This window comes from Oratosquilla oratoria, chromosome 2, assembly GCF_046742065.1.
Source record: "Oratosquilla oratoria isolate Oo_2021 chromosome 2, ASM4674206v1, whole genome shotgun sequence".
NCBI classification, from domain to species: domain Eukaryota; kingdom Metazoa; phylum Arthropoda; class Malacostraca; order Stomatopoda; family Squillidae; genus Oratosquilla; species Oratosquilla oratoria.
This window is the reverse complement of record NC_134778.1, coordinates 34,371,721-34,396,542: the sequence shown is the minus strand read 5'-3', so window position 1 is coordinate 34,396,542 and position 24,822 is coordinate 34,371,721.

Genomic DNA, 24,822 nt, shown 5'->3' with positions numbered 1-24,822 from the left:
ACAAGATTGACGAGATAAACACCATATGAGGACGGAGCCTTTATATGTACGCCGTTTCGTTTATTACAGCTTTTTCAAGTACAAGTTGAGATACAAATGCTTGAGATTAAATAAGGGGAAAGGAGGGAACGGGGAGAGAAAAGGGGGGAAGGAAGAGGAGGAGGAGGAGACGTGTCAGGTTGGTGCAACGTCGCCGGTTGGCAACACGAGACGTCTTGTTGGGAGCAGGACAGCACAACAAGACGTCTCGTGTTGCCAACCGGCGACGTTGCCACTAACCTGACACGTCTTTTAAGAACCACCAACTTAGAAATAGTGTGCCAGACAAGCAGAACGATAAAAGACATCACGAAGACGGAAATACACAACAACCAGACACCGGGCACCAAAGCCGGTGTTTATCGTATTCCGTGTTCAGGATGTGATAAAGTTTACATCGGAGAAACGTCACGCGACCTGAATACACGAATACGTGAACACCGTTACGACGTCAGGCATGATGTCACCACCAATGCATGTGTGACGCATAGAAACAAGGAAAACCATCTTATGGACTGGAAGAATGCAGAGCTGCTGATACGGGAACCAGACAAAATCCGCAGGAAGTGTTTAGAAGCAGCAATCATTCAAGGAACGAACACTATTGAACAAAACAGGGGCATGTTTTAGTTAAAATCTCGCCTCACATTATTCCCCTAATACCCATGGCCAGCAAAATGTTAAATATCTAAACCACCCTTTGTGGACATTTCGCCCTCGGACGTTTGGGCCAGCATTCTCATCCTTTCCCAGTGTCCAATCCCCCCCCTTCTCCTCCTCCTCCTCCTCCTCCTCCTCTTCCTTCCCCCCCCTTTTCTCTCGCCGTTCCCTCCTTTCCCATTATTTAATCTCAAGCATTTGTATCTCAACTTGTACTTGAAAAAGCTGTAATAAGCGAAACGTCGTACAAATAAAGGCTCCGTCCTCATATGGTGTTTATCTTGTATAAAATTTCCCACGCGCACATACGTACAATACGCTCTATCATGGCAGAGATGGGCTGAATGCGACATTTCGTGTAGGTGTTTGTAATTCGAGCATACAAATATAAGAAAGTCGTACTCAACTCATATCTCTCTTGATAGCGTATTGGGTTACGTCAATGTAACTATGTTACGGGTTAGCTGAGTTTGAATCCTCGGCTCGTCTACGTTTCAGTTTCCAACTGATGCCTCCTTCGAGCGATTCTCAGTCTCGTTTGCGATGGTACGGAATTAAAAGTGATATGTGGTTAGAATATATATATATATATATATATATATATATATATATGTATGTATATATTGGAGTACATGGCAAAACATTATAATTTTTGCTACAGCTCTGATGAGTTTCCAATATAGACTTTCATATCTTTTGAAGAGGTATAGAAAAAACTGATTCACCGGTAGTAGCCCCCATAAAACCTGAACAACAATTCCAGCAACACTAGTCAGGATACGAAAACTATCTCATTCCTTCCGCCTCTTCGGACACTCGGGCCGATCGCAGCCGTCGTTTAGACTGCAACTGACATATAAGCCACAACAAACGCTCGAGTCACAGTGGATGTTTCAGTCATTTCACACGTGGGAGCCACTCAGGCCACAGTAATGATTACCTTCCATGTGTCTTCTCCCAGTGATAAGCCACAGTAGCCATCACTTTCGATGAACCCTCTCCTAGTGTTTATCTTTTGTTTATAAAAATTTTACTTTGTGTGTGTCATAAAAACGATGTGAATTTTGTTAGAGAAAAATCTTTGCCCTTCTTTGCCTTTCTCTACTAGTGATATTTTAAGAAGATGTGAAAGTCTACAACGGAAATTCATCAGAGCTCATTTTGTTGTAGCATATATTTCAATATCATGCGGTACTCCATTATCAGACTACACAGCGATGTGGCTAGAAACAGACGCACCATCCTTGACTTCAGGAGGACCTTAGTCGAGGAAGAACTACAGAAAAAAAAAAAACTTGGTTGGTCAGTTCCCTTCGCTATTAGGATGATACTTAAACCCTGTTGCGGACCGACAATGATGCCCCTGACGAGACCAAACAGCTACTGAACGACCTCCAGCTTACAATGGGACTCCACACCAAGGCCACCACCCGGAAGACGAATAGGAACCTATCCAACTTAAACGGCGGCCCCATGAATATCCCCCAACCGATGGAAGGATGTGTAAACCTTACTGACTACAGCCCTGCACCTGACGAGAAAAACTATAAGACTCGTCCTAAACTACCACACCATGAGGAAACCTCGCCCCCTGGCAAAAGGTTTTGAGATCAAGGTCCTACTCGACCAAAATCACCAATTAACAGGCAATGGAAAGGGTTCTGCTTCTTGAGAGTTACAACCCCTACTGATCGCAGAATCTCTCCGATCCGAAGGAACCTTCCACAGCCAGCTCCTAAAATCCTTACATTATCAAGCCACCAAGAACATATATTACAACCCGGACATAACCGTCAGGAGGGTAGACAAAGCCGCAATGTTCGTTCTCCATCCCCTCCGAGAAGTACCTCTCCAAGTTGAACTCCATCCTATGTGACACCAACAAGTTCCTGAGGATCACCCATGACTACACCCTCCCAACCATTAAGAAGGTCAATAGAATAATTGATGCTGTTAGTGCGCGGCGAGATGGATTGCACCTTCAGGAGATCACCAGTGACTTTCATCCTAGATACTTATGTGATAACACTAATACCCACGAAGATGACAACTATTTTCTAGAGTAAGTTGACAATACTAAGAAAGCTTTCAAGAAAAAGAAGAACAAGTGTATTAAATTGTTTATGGTTTCTTGTTCTTGATTGCATGCAAGCAAGAATAAGGAAACCATAAACAATTTAATACACTTGTTCTTCCTTTTCATGAAAGCTTTCTTAGTATTGTCAACTTACTCAAGAAATTAGATATCAAAGTAGCTTTTAAATATGACCACACCATTAAGCAAAATTTAATTAAGAACAGCCCTCCTAACAACAACGGTGTGGTCTACAAAATTCCATGCCAAGATTGCAAAATTTTTTATATTGGACAAACTAAAAAAACAACAACTTAGAAACAAGGATTTCCCAACATAAATAAAGTGTGAGGTCTGCCCAGGAAAATAATACGTTATTTTAACACAGAGCATTATACAACCACCATATTGATCGGAAAGAACCTGCATGAAAGAAATGTAATATAATCATGTTCAATATCAGGCTCTTTTGATAAAGATATAAACTTAAGCTATGGACATTTTAAATGTGATAAATTGGTAACTCAAATGGTGACCAAGATGTTTCGGCCAGATTGAACCACATGTGTTGGTCAGGTCGATAGGGGTAAGGTCATCCCCCTCACCCCGCATTATATTATCGCCCCCTCCCCCACTACGGTTGCTACTTGATACATGCATTTAAACAAACTCTGTGTCTCTTTCATTTAGTCTGAAGATGTAATATACAAAAGTACTTACTGTATACAAATTTCCCTTCTCCTGTTGTTATTTTGTATTTTCGTATCACGGTGATGTGATTAATTGCATATATATATATATATATATATATATATATATATATGTATGTATATATATATATATATATATATATATATATATATATATGATATACATATATATACATTTATAAGTATATATATACATATATATGTATATATATACATATATGTATATATATATATATATGTATATATATACATATATATGTATATATATAAATTTATATGTTATATGTATATATATATATGTATATATATACATATATATACATATATATATGTACATATACATGTATATATACACACACATATATACATATATATATATATATATATATATATATACATATTATATATATGCATAATATATATATACATATATATATATATATATATATATATATATATATATATATATATATATATATATTGTTACGGACGGGCTGGTTACGTGAAGAGACGTTACTTGTAACGGATAAGTGCTTAAGAACCAGCTCACTTCGAGAAGTCACTGTAGGACTAAATTATCTGGTCAGGGTCTAGATAATTCGTAAGACTAGAAGTAAAAGTAACAAAGAAGATTCCAGGAAAGGAATACTAAACTAGCGGTAACACTAGTCAACGAAATTACTAATAACATGAAAGTATATCTACAAGCAATAATAAACACAAAAGAGAATGGGCAGTTGGGTCAATGGGACCGTTACATGAATACAAGAATATGGAAAGTATTGTTCAAATACGAAGCACAAGACACGTATACAATATGGTACTAACTAAGTACAAAGAGGTCAGGAACATATGTATCAAAAGAAGTACTAAGTACAAATACAAGTATAATGCAATGCAAATGTATATAAGGCAAGTAATAGAGGCAAAAGAGGGTAAAAGGGTTATCACTTTACACGAATCGTCTCCTGAGTCCAACCTGCGAGAGGTCATATCAACAGAGCAATTTGCGAGAAATGACAACGTGTAAGTCATTTCCACAGCTTATATACCATTGGACCGGAAGTGGGATACTTCCGGGGAAGGGTGCGGGCGAGCTCTGAGGAGGGGGAGAGCAATTTATCACACGTCAACTTGGATAGTTTAAAGACTCTCGGCTCGCTTGAACAATCTACTTATTGAGTAACTGTCAAATCTGTGCGCTCTGAACTACCTATTTAGGGACAAACAGCGAGGGCTGAACTATTTCGGATTACTTCGCTTGTCTGTTTGTTCTACTTACACCAAGAGTGCGCACATGATTTTCGCACGTAGGCAAGATTACATACATTGGACGTGCGTTACTGCTTACATTGTAACAATACATACATAGACAAGACATATGAACATATTTATATGTAACACAAAGAACACACAATTATATGACATATACCGTTTGGGGAAGCTTTTCTGTGAGTACCGATTGCACTATATATAAGAATATCTTGATGTATGATATTATACAGGTAAATTATGATATGTACCGAGGTCAATTACGAATCACGGCTTGTGACATTTGATCTGTGTTAAGTACCAATTGTATAATGTTCAAGTGTATTGACAAATTGTATGTACTAAGTTTAATTACGAATCACGGCTTGTGATATTTGATGTATGTTGAGTACATATTGCACAATGTCTGAGTGTATTATGGTAATATCTAAAGAGATATCGATGACATGTTCGAGAAATGATTGAAGTTATATAATAAATGATTGAAGTTATATAATAAAACGAGATTAAAGGAACACTAAGGAAACTTAGAATGTTAAGTAGAACATAACTCATTAATTTACGATCCTTTATATGTATTCATGAGCGCCGAAAAGTAGTGCACGTCTCCGTCGGTAGGAGCGGTACAATCAGCGTCCTTTCTGTGTAGAGACATTGAGCTGTTAACATCTCCGTAAGTGCCATGGAAGTCATAATTGGTAAGCATTGAAAGAGTGAATTATTATCTTATGCAATTATTTGAAAGTATAGTTAAGAGTTAGTGTGGAAGTCATGTTGATTAGTAATGTGTTTGGTTTATTAGAATAGGAAAGGATCACGAAGATATGGGAGGATGGATATCGAAAAGGCGGAAGAAACAAATCATGGTATGAATTTTGAAGTTGAGTCTAATGATTATTATTATTGAATATTGTGTTAATCATTACATTGGTTTGATAGACTATTTATGAATGCAAATCACAATGTAGAACCAATTTGCAGAAACCACACCGTCTGTTGTAAAATAAAGAAGATTGAAGTGTGCGTAATGATTGTTTTCCATACCTCTGTACCTCATGGCCGACGACCTTAGGAGACGGCGATGACATTTTCATTTTTTGTTGAAAAGCTACGTTCTAGATAGGACGTCAGCTAAAACATTGTGGACGCCTTTAATGTGTTGAATTGTTATATTAAAGGGTTGGAGAAATAAGCTCCAACGTGTAAGTCTTGGATTCTTGTTTTTCATTGTCTGTAGGAACTTTAAGGGGTTGTGGTCCAAATAGACTTGAATGGTAGTTGAGGACGAGCTCAGGTAGACTTTGAAGTGGATAAGGGCCTGGACCAAAGCGAGCGTTTCCTTCTAAATTGTTGAGTAGTTCTTCTGCGCAGGGGACAGCTTCTTGCTGTAGTAGGCGATAGCGTGAAGAACTTCATTGCGTTCTTGCAAGAGGGCGGTACCGATATCGGTGTCGCTGGCATCGACTTGTAGATTAAAGGGTCGTTGGAAATCGGTTGCCCTTAGAACGGGTGCGTTAGTGAGAAGGGACTTCAGGTTTTTTAAGGCTCTCACAGGTAGGAGTCCACACGAAGTCGTAGTCTTTTCTCAACAGGTCAGTCAATGGTTCTGCTACATCTGAAAAATTAGGAAAAAACGGCGATAATAGCCACTCATTCCAAGGAAACGACGTACCTCTCTACGATTAGTGGGTGTTGGTACATCATTAATGGCTTTTATCTTGGTGTCTATTGGAAACACTTGGTAATTTCCAACTTTAAATCCCAAATAGGGGACCTGTGTATGTCCGAAATCACATTTGGACAAATTGATGGTAAGGTTTGCTTGGTCTGCTCTATAAAAGAAATTATTCAAGTGTTCAATATGTTCTGTCCAAGACTGACTAAATATTATCACATCATCTAGATAAGTTTTTACTTCTGGCAATCCTGCAACAAGACTACTTATTATTCTTTGGTAAATGGCAGGGGCATTTTTAAGCCCAAATGGCATTGCTCGGAATTGAAACAATCCCTCTTCCGTAATGAAGGCGGTAACTTCCCTTGAGCGAGGGTGTACCGGGATTTGATAGTATCCCCTTAACATATCCAGCTTGGATACATACTTGGCAGTTCCTAGACTGTCTATGATATCATCTATTCTAGGGATAGGAAAAGCATCGGCCTTGGTATGGGCATTGGTTTTCCTGTAGTCAATGCACAGGCGATACGAATTGTCAGGTTTAAGGACAAGAATGCAAGGAGATGCCCAAGGACTACTGGAGGGTTCAATTATTCCCTGTTGAAGCAGTGTTTATTTCTGCTTTTAGGAACTCCTTCTTTTTCGGATTGACTCTATAAGGGGCTTGTTTGATAGCTCTTGGCGAGTCTAAAATAATTTCATGCTCTATCAAAGGAGTGAATCTTGGGGAATCTAGAAATAATTTTGGAAAATTTCTTAAGAGAGAAAGAATGTCTTTACCTTGTTTCTCAGATAAGGGTCCGACTTTTATCTGAAGATTTTGTAGTATCTGTGTAAGAGGCCGGTAGCGAATGCAAATCAAATTAGGAAACACTAATGCTGAGTCAACGAGTTCAGACTCAACGCCTACTGTTTAATAACATTGAAGGCGTCGTTCTGTCTATGTAAACACACCGACGGTGGTGATTGTTTTATAATCGCTGATGTAATCAAAACTCTGTAAGCGCAAAGTTATTTTCCGTTTGACTAAGCTGAGGTAAACGATATTGCTAGTGACATTGTAACGGTTTTCCGGATTGGAGAAAAGGTGGAGAAGGAGGAAAAAAAACTATTGGTGCATGAATTCAAAGTCACGCCCATAAGGAGTGACATTTATTTGAGAAGTCAGAGGAGATTGGATTAGAAAAATTAGTGACGTCAGACGAAGGTAGCTTAGCGTGTGATACGGGGATCTCGGGAGAGGGTGTGAGAGTCGAGTAGAGAGAGAGATCCTGAGTGTACCCCAGTGAGCGTAATTACAATGAAAGTGGAAAAACTAATCCATTTTCCTTAACCTCAGGACTGAATTGAAGTACAAGACAAATACTAGGTATGGGGCCTAATTAACTTGGAAACTAGGCATGGGGACTACTGCTTAAAAAGGACTGGAAAACTTATAAGAAAAGACGTGAGGGGAAATTAAGTGACTACTAACAGAATAGAGGAAGAGGTCTGACAGTGGTGGTGACAGTGACTACAAGGGAGGTGAAAATCTGAGAGTTTTCCAAGGGAATCTCAGGAGGAGTAGGCAGGTTATCAGGAGGCTCTTCCGATTCTATTGTGGTAGAGCTGCAAGCTGGAATTGGATCTCTGGAATAATAAGGTTTTAAGGTATTTATGTGACAGAGACGGGAACTCTTTTTTCTGTCTGGAGTTTTGATTATGTAGTTGAGATCACTAGCCCTGGACAAGACTTCATAGGGTCCTTTGTATTTAGCCTGCAATGGATCTCCTGGTATGGGAAGATAAAGTAACACTTGATCTCCTGGAGAGAAAGTTCTAAGTTTACAATTTTTATCATACCGACCTTTCATTACTCGTTAAGCATTCGTTAAGTTCTCTCTTGCCAATTTCCAAGCTTCTAACAACTTATCGGTGACCTGGGACACCTATTTCAAAGAAGGAACTGGTGGTTCTTCTTCCATCCATTGTTCATGAAGTATCTTTAGGGGACCATGGACTTCATGACCGAAGACTAATTCTGACGGGCTGAATCCAAGGCTTTCTTGAATTGTTGTTCGGGTGGCGAACAGCAAAAAGGGGAGTCCGTCTTCCCAACTTTGAGTGTTCTCAGCACAGAAGATTCTCAACATTGTCTTGAGCGTTTGGTGGAAGCGCTCTAGAGCACCTTGTGATTGAGGATGGTAGGTGGAGGAAGTTACATGATTTATACCTAGTGTTACAAGGGTTTCTCTAAACTTGTTGGAAAGAAAATTACTTCCTTGATCACTTTGAATGTTCTTGGGAAATCCTACCATAGTGAAATATTTCAACATTTCTCTAATTACGGTTTGAGCTTTGATATTTTTCAAAGGAATTGCTTCTGGGAAACGGGTGCTCATACACATGATGGTGAGAATGTACTGATTTCCTTTACTAGAAGGAGGTAAAGGTCCTATACAGTCAATTAGAATTTTACTAAATGGCTCTTTCATTACAGGAATGGGATGGAGTGGAGCTTCTACAATTTTCTGGTTGGGCTTACCTACAAGTTGACATGTATGACATGTTCTACAATATTGGGCAACATCTTTGACAACCGTGGGCCAATGGAAATGTTGGATTATGTTGAACAAGGTCTTTCTTACCCCTACGTGACCTGCTAAGGGAGTATGATGTTCCAATTTTGGAACAGTATTCCTGAAAGCAAGAGGGAGGACTATTTGATTCCTTACTTGCCATGGCTGGTCAGCGGTTGCGGCAGATAATCTCCATTTTCGCATTAGGACTTCGTTTTCTATATAGAAACCTCGTGACAGATTTTCAACTTCTTCTGGAGACGAAACAAACTGATACAAATTTTTAAGAGAAGGATTTGACTTCTGTTCTTTGATTAATTCTGCTCTAGATAGAGAAACTGGTGAAGAAGAAGAGGATGGGTCAGTTTGGGAGAATAGGGATTCTAAATTATAGGTCTCCTCTTCAGATTTCTTGTACTGAGATCGGGTTACAGCACAAGCGGGAAACAACTGTAAGTTATCTGAATGTTCTACTGAGGTCTTAGGGTTATTTGTTATTAAAGGAGAAATGACTTTGCTTCCAGCGATGTCATTGGCCAACAATAAGGATATTCCTACTATGGGAAGAGAGTCTACTACCGCTACTTTAACCATTCCGGTTGCTAAATCAGACCGCAAGAAAACATTATGTAATGGACATTTTACAATTCCTCCAACTCCTTCTATCAATATATCATAACCTGTATATGACTCACCCAGATTCTGCAAGACAGAATTTAAAATCAGACTTTGCTTTGCTCCTGTGTCTCGGAGTATGGAAACAGGATATTGCTGTGAACTACTACTATGAGATATAGTTCCTGAAGATACAAATGGTTTGAAACAAGGATCATGATCTGATGAGGATGGTTCTACACTACTTGACAATACCGGCTTCTTTGGTTGTTTATCCTGAATAGAGGATTTTGAATCATCTGATTTTATATTACTTACAAGAGTTGGTGTCTTATTAGAAAATGAGGGTGCCAGTCTCTTTCTGCGATTTGAAATGTGATGGCCAACCTTTTTACAATATGAACATGTTATAGGGGGATTAGTCTTAAACCTTTCCATTCTTTGTCAAGGGTGGTTTGGAGGATATTGATTGAAATCAGACTTGTAACTGGAATGTGATGGGTTAGACTGATTTTCAAAGGGTTTCTTTGGGGACCAAGGATCAGAGCATTTTGTTGAATCTGAATATATGACTTGGACTTTTGGGATTCCATTTGTCTTGACTTAGGCTTATGATTTAGTGTGAACTCATCAGCCAATACAGCAATACAGCAATACAACAATAAAGTTTCGGGAACATAATCATCTATAAAATTCCTAAGGTCTGTCTCCAAGGTAGTCTTAAACTGCTCCAACAAAATCAACTGTTTAAGTCTATCTAACGTGTCTGTTTTACTAGCTAAACACCACCTATTGAATAACCTCTCTTGTTGAGCCGCATATTCTACGTATGTTAACTGAGGTGTCTTCCTATAATTACGGAATTTCTGTCTATAGGCCTCTGGTATTAGTTCATAAGCTTTAGAAATACAAGCTTTCATATTATCATGCTCGCTCTCTGCTTCTGAAAGAGAAGTATAAATTTGCTGAGACTTACCCTTGAATTGTGTTTGAATGATTAATGGCCAATTTTCTTTAGAGATTTGTAACTGTTGCGCCAATTTTTCCCACTGAAGAAAGAATATTTCTGGCTCTTCTTCTGAAAACTGGGGCAAAAGTTTTACATACTTGGAAATATCTATATGACCTTCCTGAACTACGGGTTGTCTATCAACAATCCTAGCTTCTACCTCTGCCTTCTTTAATTCTAACTCTGCCAATTTGAATTTAGCTTCGTCCTCTCCTGCTACTTGTTTCACTTTAGCTTCCTCTGCTCTAGCGTTAAATTCTGCCTCAATTTGCATTCGTTTCAGTTTAGCTTCCTCCTCTCTAGCTTTAAATTCTGCCTCAATTTGCATTCCTTTCAGTTTAGCTTCCTCCTCAAGTTCTACTTTCCTGACCTTTAATTCAATCTCCTTACTCTTAAGTTCGGCTAGTCGTGCCTCTATTTCTAACCTGTTTGAAGGAATTGGTATAGCTTCAATCTCCTCTTGGGATAAAACTTCATCTTCGATCAGATTTTTAACGAGTTCCTGAAGTAATTCTTTCTTTCGCAAACTTATATCAATGTTTACTCCAAAGTGTTTGCCTATTCCTATCAATGTATCTTTAGTTTGTTTCTTTAAGAAACTTACTTTGGGATTTTGAACGAATTCTTGAATTATATCATCCATCTCTAAAAAGAATGTGTTGTTAAATACCTGATAAATCCTTGGCAAGGTCGCCACTTTGTTACGGACGGGCTGGTTATGTGAAGAGACGTTACTTGTAACGGATAGGTGCTTAAGAACCAGCTCACTTCGAGAAGTCACTGTAGGACTGAATTATCTGGTCAGGGTCTAGATAATTCGTAAGACTAGAAGTAAAAGTAACAAAGAAGATTCCAGGAAAGGAATATTAAACTAGCGGTAACACTAGTCAACGAAATTATTAATAACATGAAAGTATATCTACAAGCAATAATAAACACAAAAGAGAATGGGCAGTTGGGTCAATGGGACCGTTACATGAATACAAGAATATGGAAAGTATCGTTCAAATACGAAGCACAAGACACGTATACAATATGGTACTAACTAAGTACAAAGAGGTCAGGAACATATGTATCAAAAGAAGTACTAAGTACAAATACAAGTATAATGCAATGCAAATGTATATAAGGCAAGTAATAGAGGCAAAAGAGGGTAAAAGGGTTATCACTTCACACGAATCGTCTCCTGAGTCCAACCTGCGAGAGGTCATATCAACAGAGCAATTTGCGAGAAATGACAACGTGTAAGTCATTTCCACAGCTTATATACCATTGGACCGGAAGTGGGATACTTCCGGTGAAGGGTGCGAGCGAGCTCTGAGGAGGGGGAGAGCAATTTATCACACGTCAACTTGGATAGTTTAAAGACTCTCGGCTCGCTTGAACAATCTACTTATTGAGTAACTGTCAAATCTGTGCCCTCTGAACTACCTATTTAGGGACAAACAGCGAGGGCTGAACTATTTCGGATTACTTCGCTTGTCTGTTTGTTCTACTTACACCAAGAGTGCGCACACGATTTTCGCACGTAGGCAAGATTACATACATTGGATTACGTTACTACTTACATTGTAAACAATACATACATAGACAAGACATATGAACATATTTATATGTAACACAAAGAACACACAATTATATGACATAATAATTGCATATATGACGTAATATCTAATATTACGTTACAATTTATATATATATATATATATTTATATATATATATATATATATATATATATATATATATATATATATATATATATATGGTTGATGCAAAAAAAATTACCATTTCAAAATCTTAGTTCAATTTAATATAAAATTTTCTGTACAAAATTTCAGCACATGTGAAGAGATTTCAGAGGTTGATTTTATCTTGCCCTTACTCTATGCAGACCAATCATACTGTAGCAAAGGATAGAATGTAGATTTGTTCAAAACTTGCAGTCAACAACACATAGTAGTCATTACAGACTCTCAGTCGCCTTCCGTAACCCTTTCCTCCTCATTCCCATCTCCCTATAGACGCTGTTGCTGCAGCTGGCGTCTAGCTGAGTCATTTAGTATCCTCACTGTCTTCGCTGAGAGTGGCAGATAATTTTTTGGTGGAAGGTAAGTTGAGAGTGGAGGATAGATGGAGAAAGAGAAAAAGAATAGAAGGTAGGGAGGTGCTTAAAGTGAACTGCTTAAATGAGAAAAAAAAGGAGAAGGAATACGAGAAGAAGCTGAGAGAGGAGTGGGAGGGAGTGGAGGAGGAATGGGGATGGTTCAAGGAGGGAGTCACAAAGTGTGCAAATATGGTGTGCGAAACAAGAAGGACGAGAGGAAATAGAAGTAATGGTAGTGAGTGGTGGGATGAAGAAGCAAAGAAGGTTGTAGAGGAGAAGAAGCGGGCTTTTAGGACGAGAGAATCATATGAGAGATACAAGGAAAAGAGAAGAGAAGCACAGCATAAAATAAAGGAGGCAGAGGAGAGCAGATGTGAAATGGGGTAAGAGTATGACAGGAATTTTTTAAAGTAATAAAATGATGTTTTGGAAAAAATAAGAGAGGAAGAGGAGGCGAATCAAGTAGAGAAGAAAAAGTAAAATGTGCAAATGGAGAGATGAAGAGTAGAGAGTAGGAGATAGAAGGACAAAGTATTTAAGGGAGTTGCTAAATATGAAGAAGGATAGGTAGGGAACGATAGATGCAGTGAGAAGCGCTGGGAAAATTACCGTGATGAGTGAAGAAAATGGAGAAGAACTAAAGAAAGGTGAGGTGAAGGAAGTTGTTAAAATACTAAGGGTATGTAAGGCACCTGGGTTGAAGGGATGTCATGCAAAATGTCTAAAAAAGGAGGTACAGTGATGATGGACTGGAGGAGTGCCTGTATAGTTCGTGTATAGAAGCCTTAAAGGAGGGTTTTCATTGAGAGAATTAGGAGAGGAACAGAGGGAGTAATTGGTGAAGAACAGTGTGGGGTTTAGGACAGGTAGGTGTTGTGTGGATCAGATTTTTGTGGTAAGACAGATATGTGAGAAAGCTTTATGAAAATGTAAACATGTATTTTGGGCTTTTGTGGATTTGGAAAAAAACTTATGACTGGTTAGACAGGAAGGCAGTGTGGGAAGTATTGCAGATATATGGGATAGAAGGGAAGTTTTTAAGGGCAGTAAAGAGCTTTTACGAGAGTAGTAGAGCTTGAGTTAGAATCAGAAATAGAGAGAGTAAGTGGTTTCAGGTCAAGGTGGGACTTCGCCAGGGATGTGTTATGTCGCCTTGGTTGTTCAATTAATACATGGATGGGGGTGATGTGAGAAGTAAATGCAAAGGTAATGGGTCGGGGATTGGAGATGGTTAAAGAAAATGGCGTAAAGTGGAAAATAATCCAGTTGTTGTTTGCTGACGACACTGCGCTTGTAGCAGGATCAGAGGAGGGATTGAGGAAGATAATGACAGTGTTTGGGAAGGTGTGCGAAAGAAGTAAGGTGAAATTAAATGTGTGTAAAAGTAAGGTGATGAGATGTACAAGGGGATAAAGTAGCAGCAGACTGGAAGTGAGTATTAAAGGAGACTGGAGGAAGTGGATATTTTTAGATATTTGGGTGCAAATATGGCGGGAAAGGGAGGAGTGGAGGAGGAGATAGAATGTAGAATGAAGTGTAATGAGAAATAGACATTTGGGAACGGATACTAAGAGGAGATTGTATGAAGGAGTGATTGTGCTGACAGCACTGTATGGGGGCAGAAACATGAAACATAATAGAGGAAGGGAGTTTGAATGTGCTTGAGATGAGGTGCCAGAGAAGTATGATAGGGGTTACAAGGTTAGTCAGAGTGAAAAACGAGGACGTGAGGAGAAGAACGGGGGTGGAAAGGGAGTTGGGAGATCGGGTTGATGAAAGAGCATTGGGATGGTTTGGACACATGAAAATAATGAGTGAGGAAATATTAGTAAAAGAGGTGCGGAAGGCAGAGATGAAGGAATGAACATGAGGGGGCGACCGAGGATGAGATGGATGGATGGGGTAAAAGGGGCAATGAGAGAGAGGGGAATATCTGTTGAGGGACGACAGGAGAGTAAAGAAGATAAGGGTGAATGGAGAATGGTTGCGTATGGATGATACTGTGATGGATGAGGGGTTGAAGGGTTGTAAAATGTAAATTGATGCAGCCCGAAGGGATTTCTCCCCGTCTTCTTCATTTCTGGATTAGGGAACGGAGATGGGATGTCTCCGATTTAATAAAGTGGCCTTGCTGTAGATGTGCTGTGTCTTGCGTCACTGCTTCTGATCCAGAGCAGTGGGCGAGATGCAAGGATGACCCGTCATCCAGCATAGGCCATGGGGCAAAATCGGTAGCTTGTCAATTCGTGGTGACTCTCAAAGGGCAACTTAATTTCTTTTTTATTTCAGAGAAAAGGTCATTTTCAAGTAAATTTAAAAAAGATCCCACTTCAAAAGTTGCTCCAAAGTTTTTTATTAGCCCTTTTTCATCATACCATTAAGCCTCTGTTTGCTAAGAGGGACAAGAGAAGGTAATTGGCAGCTTCACCTTGCTACACTGAAACATGTTCTGCCATGGTTTTTTGCTTATGACAGGGTGAAATATTCAAGATATCTACATGCATATATTTCAGAAATGGAAAACCTTGGAAATACCAACCCTGAAATTGAAAAAAGCTTCATGAATGGTGAATTTGTTGTCCAGAGGCAGGACAGATACGGGTTTTCCTCTGTTGCATGTGACATGGCCATTGAGCAAACAGTTAACAGAGACTCTAAAACCAAAGGTGGTATGAAAGGCCTTACACTGAATAAGGGAGCTGTGAACAGATGGTTGCTAAGCCATCACCAACGTGCTGCAATAGCCAAGGAATGCCAAAATATGGCTGGGAGGGGAGAAACTGAGAGGGGAAGAAAAGAACTGGATGAGTCTAGAATTCAGAAAGATGAAAGTGTCATCGGAAATATTGTCTCAACTGTTGAATCAATGGTTAATCCATTTGAATACTTAGGGGATGATCTGATCAATATTTGTTCTGGCAGTGTAGCACCAGAAAATGTGAGGGCTGACCTTGAGAGTGCCTATGGCAAAGGTGTCAACGCTGCAAAATATTTTGAAGAGTCAAGACTGAAAGCAGAGCCTGAAAATTTTTTGAGCCAATTAAATCAAATAAACTGAAGACCTTTGCTACATTTTTGAAAACCTCAAAAACAAAGGTTCAGTCTGAGACTGTTTTACTTAAGGCAAGCAATGAAATGTTCAATCGCCAGGTTGATTTGAAGAATCTCTTGGGTTATTCCCTGACACCAGTGCCATTGTCCTTGGGAAATAGTAATGGTACCATTTGCAAAACAAACAAATCAAACTTGATGCACGAGCTGGAGAAAGGGGCTGAATGTGTGCCAGAGGTCAGCTTCGGGGTCAGCTTTGATTATTATTGATGGAATGGTCTTCATTCAGCAAGCACAGAACATCCCCGTCACATTTGGTCAGTTGGCAGACAAGCTTTTGCGTGAATTAGTTGGCATGACCAAAAAGTATGGATGCAATAAAAAAATGCGAACGTGAACGAAGGGCAATCAGTGGCACCCAGGTAGTTAAAATCAGCAGGCCTGAGCAGAAAATGCCAAAGCAATTAAAAAAGTTCTTGTCTAAGGGGTCCAATAAGGAAAATCTAATTTAATTTCTTTATGAATGTTGGGTGAAATGTGATCCTCATGTTTTAGGTCACATTGAACTTGCGAGATCACACAAGGATCAGTGTCATTCAGTGTCTGCGGAGGATGCCAAGGTAGTTGTGAATGAAGTAGCTGACCTTTTCTCAGACAATGAGGAAGCTGACACCAGATTACGGTTACATGAAGGTCATGCTGCCGGGGAGAGCACAACAGTTGTTATCAAGAGTCCAGACACATATATCTTTGTGCTGTCACTGACAGCAGCTCATGAGATTCCAGCCTCTGACGTGCTTTTCCTCACTGGTTCTGGAGATAACCATCGAATCATAAATATCTCCAAGCTTGCCAAAACACTTGGGAAAGAAAAGTGCAGAGCACTTCTTGGCTTCCACACATTCACTGGGTGTGACTCTGTGAGTGCATTCAAAGGAGAGGGCAAACCCCTGGACCTGATGATGAAGTCAGATGACTTTGTTAATCTATTTGCTCAACTGGGCACAGAGTAGGAGAGACTCCAGAGTCTGCTTTGCCAACCATTGAGAAATTTGTTTACTCAATGTATGGTCAGAAACAATGTTCATAGGTGAATGTTGTCAGGTATAATCTGTTCCGGCTAACATGCAGATCATATCTCAGTTAGTGCCTCCAAATCAGGATTGCCTCCTACACCATGTTAAAAGGGTCAACTATCAGGCAGCCATTCATCGTAGGGCCCTTCTGCCATATATCAATGCCCCATCTCCAGATGGTCATGGGTAGAAGATTGAGGGTGACACTCTTTTCTTTGACTGGATGTCAGGTGACCCAGCTCCACCCAGCGTACTGAAAGTAGTGCACTGCAAATGCCAGAAGGGTGGTTGTAAGGGTGCATGCTCTTACAGCAAAATTAATTTGACATGCACTGACTTGTGCAGATGTCTACCTTAGATTTGTACCAACATGAAATTAGAAAATGAGAGCACATCTGATTCAGAATCTGATTTTGATTCAGAATCAGATAATGATGAATGAGGGTATGGTGATTTTGGCATACCATAATTTTGTCTAGGGGCATTTCAGAGAGCATACCCATGAGTTATCATATTATGATGTCCACCTTGCTTCAAATTCTGTGGAATTTGAAAGTTTGTTAGTTATAGTATATAGGAAAATTCACTGTATCATTCCTAACATCACCACAAGGGGGCAACCTTTTAATTCCCTATTACATAATTTTATATCAGCTGTAATAACATATCTTCAGTTACTTTAAAATGTTAAATAAAACGTTATACATTGCTTCTATATAATTCTTATTTGTTTTTAAGGCGTTTTCACTATTTACTAACATGGTGTTAGTTAGCGGCTAATTACTAATTAAGGTGCAATTTTTCTTGCGGGAACTTTGCATTTTCTGGGAGTCCTGACTACTACAGACCTAAATCAAGTAGTATTCCCTTGCCCCTTGAAAGTCACCACGAACTCAAAAACTAAGCCTCATACCGATTTTGCACCCATGGCCTAGCAGGAGCCAAGATAAAAGGGAGGGAGGTGGGTGGATGGTAGTGGAGTATGTGGGGATAGAATGGCTACCTCCCTTGTAGGGGAAAAGAGCCTTTGGTATGTGTATGTATGTATGTATGTATGTATGTTGTGTTGGCATGGTGCATATATATATATATATATATATATATATATATATATATATAGTATTATTTTATTATTCATTGTAACCATATTTACATTATGTATAATGAAATGTATTTGGTTTGAATAAGATATCGCAGATGCGATGCGTGTCTTGTTTTGGCGCGAACGCGAGCGTGGCGTCAGTGTCTCTCCCATTTTCCTTTCCACAGGCTACAGGATTTGTTAATAGTGAGACGTACTACTGTTTTCTCATTGTGGACCAGTGACTTTTTTTTTAAATTTATTTACGTAAACATAGCACCAAATACCAGCAACAGACATTGTTCAGGACCCTTGGGTACATGCCGCTGTGTGATTTAATTTGGACAACGTTTTCCCCGAGAATCTTCGTGGCCGGCCTTCTTTGGGACTGATATCGCTGGCTGCTTTAGTGGGACGGTCGTCTCAAGTCACTTCGTGACTTGCAGTTTAAATTGCTCTTGGCAGTGGTGTGGGCTTTAAAGGACTTTCGTGATATCATTTTTGGATATCCTATTACAGTCTACACGGACCACACTGCTGTCACTCAGCTTTTTAAGGGCAAGAATCTGTTAGGCCGCCTAGCCAAATGGTTCCTCACAATCGAAGAATTCAATCCAACCTTTAAACATACCCCCGGGCATGCGAACCACGTTGCTGATGCACTTTCACGGAATATCCCTGTTGCTGCTGTTACCGTGATTTATAACTTTTCCCTGCAAGATCTGGCCAAAGCTCAGCGTGAAGACCCTGTTTGGTCTGCTGTCATTTATGCTTTGGAGTCTGGTGATGATTCCACATTACCAGCTTTACCAGTACCTCTGTACCAATTTTTCCTGCAGGACAAGGTTATCATTCGTAATGTGGAAGTGTTTGAGCAAGATGTGGCACACTTAGAGATCCCTGAGTCTCTGGTTCCCGTTGTTTTGTCCCTTGCTCATGATGCCCCTCAGGCTGGTCACCCAGGTCGTGACAAAACTCTGGCTATGGCGCGGAAGAAGTATTATTGGCCTAAAATGCGACTAGACATTGCCTCTCATGTAGCCCGGTGTAGTTCTTGTGCCCAGAACAAAGGTTCTACGAGCACTGCTCCCATCTTAGAGTACCCTACTCCTTCTCGCCCTTGTAGCATGTGCTACAACTGGTGCAGATTTGTTACGTAAGGGAGCTAAGACCACAAAACGACTAAAATGATTCACGCACACAAGGACATACACAGAGCCCTGCGTGCTACGAGGCAGTTGCAAAAGGTCTATAGCCACAGTCTGAAAAGGGCGAGAAGGAGTAGGGTACTCTAAGATGTTTCCCATTTATGCATTCTTGTGATGTTTCCCACTTATGTATTCTTGTGGTGTTTCCCATTTGTGTATTCTTGTATTGTATTTTGTCGTGTTTAGATATTAAGTATCATGTCCCGGACGTCCGGCAATTGCTGTATTTGTATTTTTGTTAACTGGCGCCAGTCTTATGTTCCTTTTTGTGTTGTATGTATTGTCTTTATGTCCTCATATATGTATGTGTTTATTTAATGTATTTGGGTGTGCTATCATATCTTTTTGTCCCACACTTCTGTCTGCCACTGTTGTGTATGTGGTATGTGTGTGGCTTGTCTTTGTGTCATTTAGATTCTCTTTACCTCGGTCAGTTTTTTATTGTTTGCTCGGTGAGGGCACCGAGTGGCGCGGGCCGAGCGATGTGTTGGCATGGTGTATGTATATATATATATATATATATATATATATATATATATATATATATGTATATATATATATACATATATAAATATATATATATATACATATATATATATATATATATATATATATATATATATATACTTTGTATTATTTTATTATTTCTTGTAACAATATTTACAATATGTATAATAAAATGTATTTTGTTTGTATAAGATATCGCAGATGCGATGCGTGTCTTGTTTTGGCGCGAACGCGAGCGTGGGGTCAGTGTCGAAGACGGCCTTGTGGAGGGTGCACGCATTTGTTGGTTGTCATTTTGTGTGAATCTAAATATAAAATTAAACCGTTTATTGTGCGCACTCATTAGCCACCCGATACAATGTATATATGTATGTTAATATAAATTTTATAGGGAAATAAGAAACTATTTATAAGGCAGTGTTATGCTTTGAAATGTCAATTTTAGCCGAACTTAACAGGTATTATTGTATGAGGTTAGTAGACACCAGGGTTGGCGATTTTTTTTTTTTTTTAATAAATAAATAAATAAAATATTTTTTTTTTATCTAAATCAGATTTATTTGATTTAAATAGATTTTTTTTAGAGATCTTAAATATTGTGGGATTGCTATCTGATATGCGATCTGATTGCTAAAGGACATTTTTAGCATTGCAATATAAGGAGCAATGTTATATAGACTTGCCACAAGTATACAAGGAACGGTAAAAGCCGTATGTGAGGACGGTATGCTCAGGTTCACTCGATTCCTCCAATGATTTAGCAGAAGTGGCGCCTGTGGAGGAGTCTGATAGTGACCTTTTTAATGGTGGAGTCAGGTTTGCAGATAATTCAAGTGGAGCCGATGATGAAGGGATTGGAGCTGTTGATACAGATCTTGAAATGGAAACAGAAAATTTTAGCATGTTGCATAATTCATAAATGAATAAATAACTGAATGAATACAGTGTGATTTAGGCTACTTTTGAGTACAGTAATTATTTTTTAGATAATGATCATATTCACACAAACCACTAAATTATTTAGAAATAATCAACAGAATATGAAATAGGTGGGCTTGGAATTCGGCCACACACAGGATTCAGTCCACTTTTAAATTCACAAAAATAATGATGGGTTAGTTGGGTTAGGTTAGGCTAAATCCCTTTGGGCTGAATCCCATGTGGGCTGAATTCCAATGGAACCTATGAAATATATTACACAATGTTGAATGAAATGAATAACAATCATCTAGGCCCCAACGTTGAGTGGATACAGTATATTATAGTGATATAGTCATTACCCAAATTTAGAAGTAATGAAGTTGAAGTATCATCTCTTTAGGCCTTCACATTTTTATTGCACATGCTCTCCATTGTTCACCAAATTTATATAGTTGCCCATGAAAAGGGAGAAATGCAAACAATACAAGTAAAATTATTTACTCGGGTCATCAATTTCTTCTACTGTATGCTGTGGCTGACCTTGGCATTTATCTCTGAGAGATTTTAATTTTGACACAATGTCCTGTAGTTCCTGGCTGCAGTCTTTGCAATTAACTCGGTACCCTTTGCCAGAAGTTGTTGGTAGTTTTTAAAAATAATTCCAGACAGGATAATTTTTTCTGTCTGAAGGAACCACTCTGCCAGGTCCAGAAGATACCCTTCCTGGTTGATTCTAAAGCAGCAACTGACTCAGTGAGAAGCTGCTTACCTAGAACAAATTTCAACAAGAATCTTGTTGAAACTTGTTGTGGGCTGCACAGTGATATATACTAAATGTAGGCTTATACCGTTCCTTGTATACTTGTAGCAAGTCTATATAACACTGCTCCTTATATTGCTATGCTAAAAATGTAATTTAGCAATCAGATCGCATATCAGATAGCAATCTTAAATCTAAAAAATATATTTAAATCAAATAAATCTGATTTAAATAAAAACAATTTTTTCTATTTTTAAAAAGATAAATAAATTAATATATATATATATATATATATATATATATATATATATATATATATATATATACATATATATATAAAATCGCCAACCCTGGTATCCACTAACCTCATACAATAATACCTGTTAAGTTGGGTTAAAATTGGCATTTCAAAGCATAACACTGCCTTAAATATAGTTTCTTATTTCACTATAAAAGTTTATAACTTATACTGCATTGATTAAGTCAATAGTTGATATATTTGTCCTATATTCAATGTTAGGTTTCTAGTTTTGATATATTTGTCCAATATAAAATGTTAGGTTACAAAGAAAGCAATGGCCTCCGCTAGCGGACCCAGGAATATATTCATATATGTATGTATATATACATATATATATATATATATATATATATATATATATATATATATATATATATATTTATATATATATATATATATATATATATATATATATATATATATATATACATATATACATATATAGTGGCAGCGTAATGACGTAAACACAAAAAGCAGTGGCAGTTTTTATTTCCTAACGTTTCGGCCTTAGAAAGACTTCCTCAGAGAGTGCACACACACACACACACACACACACACACACACACACACACACACACACACACACACACACACACACACACACACACACACACACACACACACACACACACACACACACACACACACACACACACACACACACACACACACACACACACACACACACACACACACACACACACACACACACACACACACACACAAACATATATATATATATATATATACATATATATATATATACATATATATATATATACATATATATATATATACATATATATATATACACATATATATATATATACATATATATATACGTGGAATTAAAAACGACATCACTGTTGTAGTTATTCAGTTTTTTCCTAGTATTCTCGATTTTCCTGATTAGATATTTGCCATTAACCAGGTGAATTGAAAGTAAATCATTGTATTCTTCCATTTCTTTCCATTATTTGAGCTCAATGTTTTGTCTTAATGAAGACATTTTCAAGAGTAAACTGAAATAACAAAAATTACATAATTACAGTAATGGTGACAAGACTACAAGTTACATAAAAACAATAATGTTGACAATTGTGCGCAAGAACAGTACAAGTAAAATATGAGGGATACAATATAAATGCAAATAAACACGATGACAATGGTACAAGAAGACTTACATTTAAAGGGATGGGAGAAAAAAGTGATAAGTCGGGGATGACAGATATATATATAAGCCTATGGTCAGGAGTCAGAAAATGGGATCTCAGGGGTCTCGGGGTAAGAGGGGTTGGGAATGGGGGGTTAGGCGGGTGTGGTCACCAGGGGGGAGAAGAGAGGGAGGAAGGGGGTGGAGGTGGAAGGGAAGGGGGGAGACAAGGAAGGGAGGAGGTGGAGGGAGGGAGGAGTGGGGGATTTTTGTTTCTATACAATGGGATAGTGGAGATCAAATTACTCTGGATGTTAATGGCTGGAGCATTGTCTGTAATATGAAAGGCTTCAAGTAATTGTAGCCTCATAGGGTCATCACACGTTCCAATAATTTTGGTGGAATTAATCAATTCATCCCTTCTGATTACAGCTTTGTGGAAATTCTTATGATGTTCTTTGATTGCTCCCTCTTGTAGATGTAATGATAGGCGACGACTGACTTTGCATCTAGTAAAACCGATGTAGGTATGGTTAAGAGGCTTACAATCCTCGGAAGAGCAAGTATATTGGTACACTACATTGGTTCTAGATGTGAAGTCTGATCGCCTAGAAGTGTTGTTCGTCATGATCAGAGAGGAAGTTCTGGGACTTTTCTAATAAATGAGATCTCTGATTTTGTTGTTCTCGCTTGTAGGGAGGTAAGTCCTTTGAATGATATCTTTAATGACTTTTTCATCTTTTTTGTAATTATTAGTAAAGGTGTTTCTATAATATATGTTAATGTAGTTGTGATTTTGTGGTGTTTTGATTGTGAGATATGATTCTAGCATCTTGTTGGTAATAGAACCAAAGTCGGTGTTGGAGTACCCATTGTTTGTGAGCATTTGTCTAAGGTGTTGAAGCTCACTGTGTAATGCTTACCACGAGGAACACACCGATATAGCTCTTTTTACATAGGCTCTTATGACACCTTTCTTGTAGTTGTCAGTGCACTGTAAGATGCCGGTAGATAGGGGTAGATATTTAGGTAGATAGAGGGGTAGGTGGAGAGGAATGTAAATTTTATATTCGATTGTTATGATACAATGGCCGACTGCAAGTTGCAGAATTGCAGAGTTGCATATTCCAGCTTACCGTGTTATATTTGTAAATATAGATTAGGATATCGAGAGGGGCTGATGTAACTGAATGTAAACACAGAGCTCGTTCTGCTTGCGATAAATTGCTTGCGTAAACAAGATTTCTTGAGACAGTATAACAGTCTTTCTGATCGGAGAAAAGGGTGGAGGAGGAGAAAAGTTATTGGTGCATGGAGGCAAAGTCACGCCCTAAAAGGGTGGCACTTATTTGTAACGTTCAAAGTTATTGGATGAATTAGATAGTGACGTCGGAGCAGAAGTGGCTTGGTGGATGTAAGAGGATCCCTGGCGGGATTCTCTTGGTATAACTTGAAGAACCAAGTGTAATACTTAGAAGAAAATAAGACGAGAAAACCATACCTCTATTTTAATTCAACCCATCAAGAAACTTTAACTCTGATTATAGACGATATGGTGGAAACATACTTAAGAGAAGGAGAAGGCATGAAGCCTACGGAATAATAACACAAGTGATTAAGTGTTAGTGGCAGTGAAGCTAACATACACTCGCTCTTGCCATTCATGCATTTATCTATGTTGGTGGGTTTTCGATATACACTAGTAATAAAATTGTTAGATGTAGAATCGACCAGCACATCCAGGAAGGGGAGTAGACCGTTATTATTCATTTCAATGGTAAAAATTAGGCCTGAAATTTCCTGAAGGTGGCACCGTATATTCTCTGACAAAACAGCAGAAGGGGTGCTGACAAAGATGTCATCTACATATCTACAGTAGATAGATGGTTTTAACTCTCCGTCCTGGAAGACTGATCTTTCTACAGCAAACAGGAAGGCCTCAGCGAAGAGGACACCTAAAGGTGATCCCATCGCTACGCCGTCTTACTGAACGTATAGGTTTCCTTCTGGGCACCTGAATGGAACTTCTGTGGTGCAAATGACA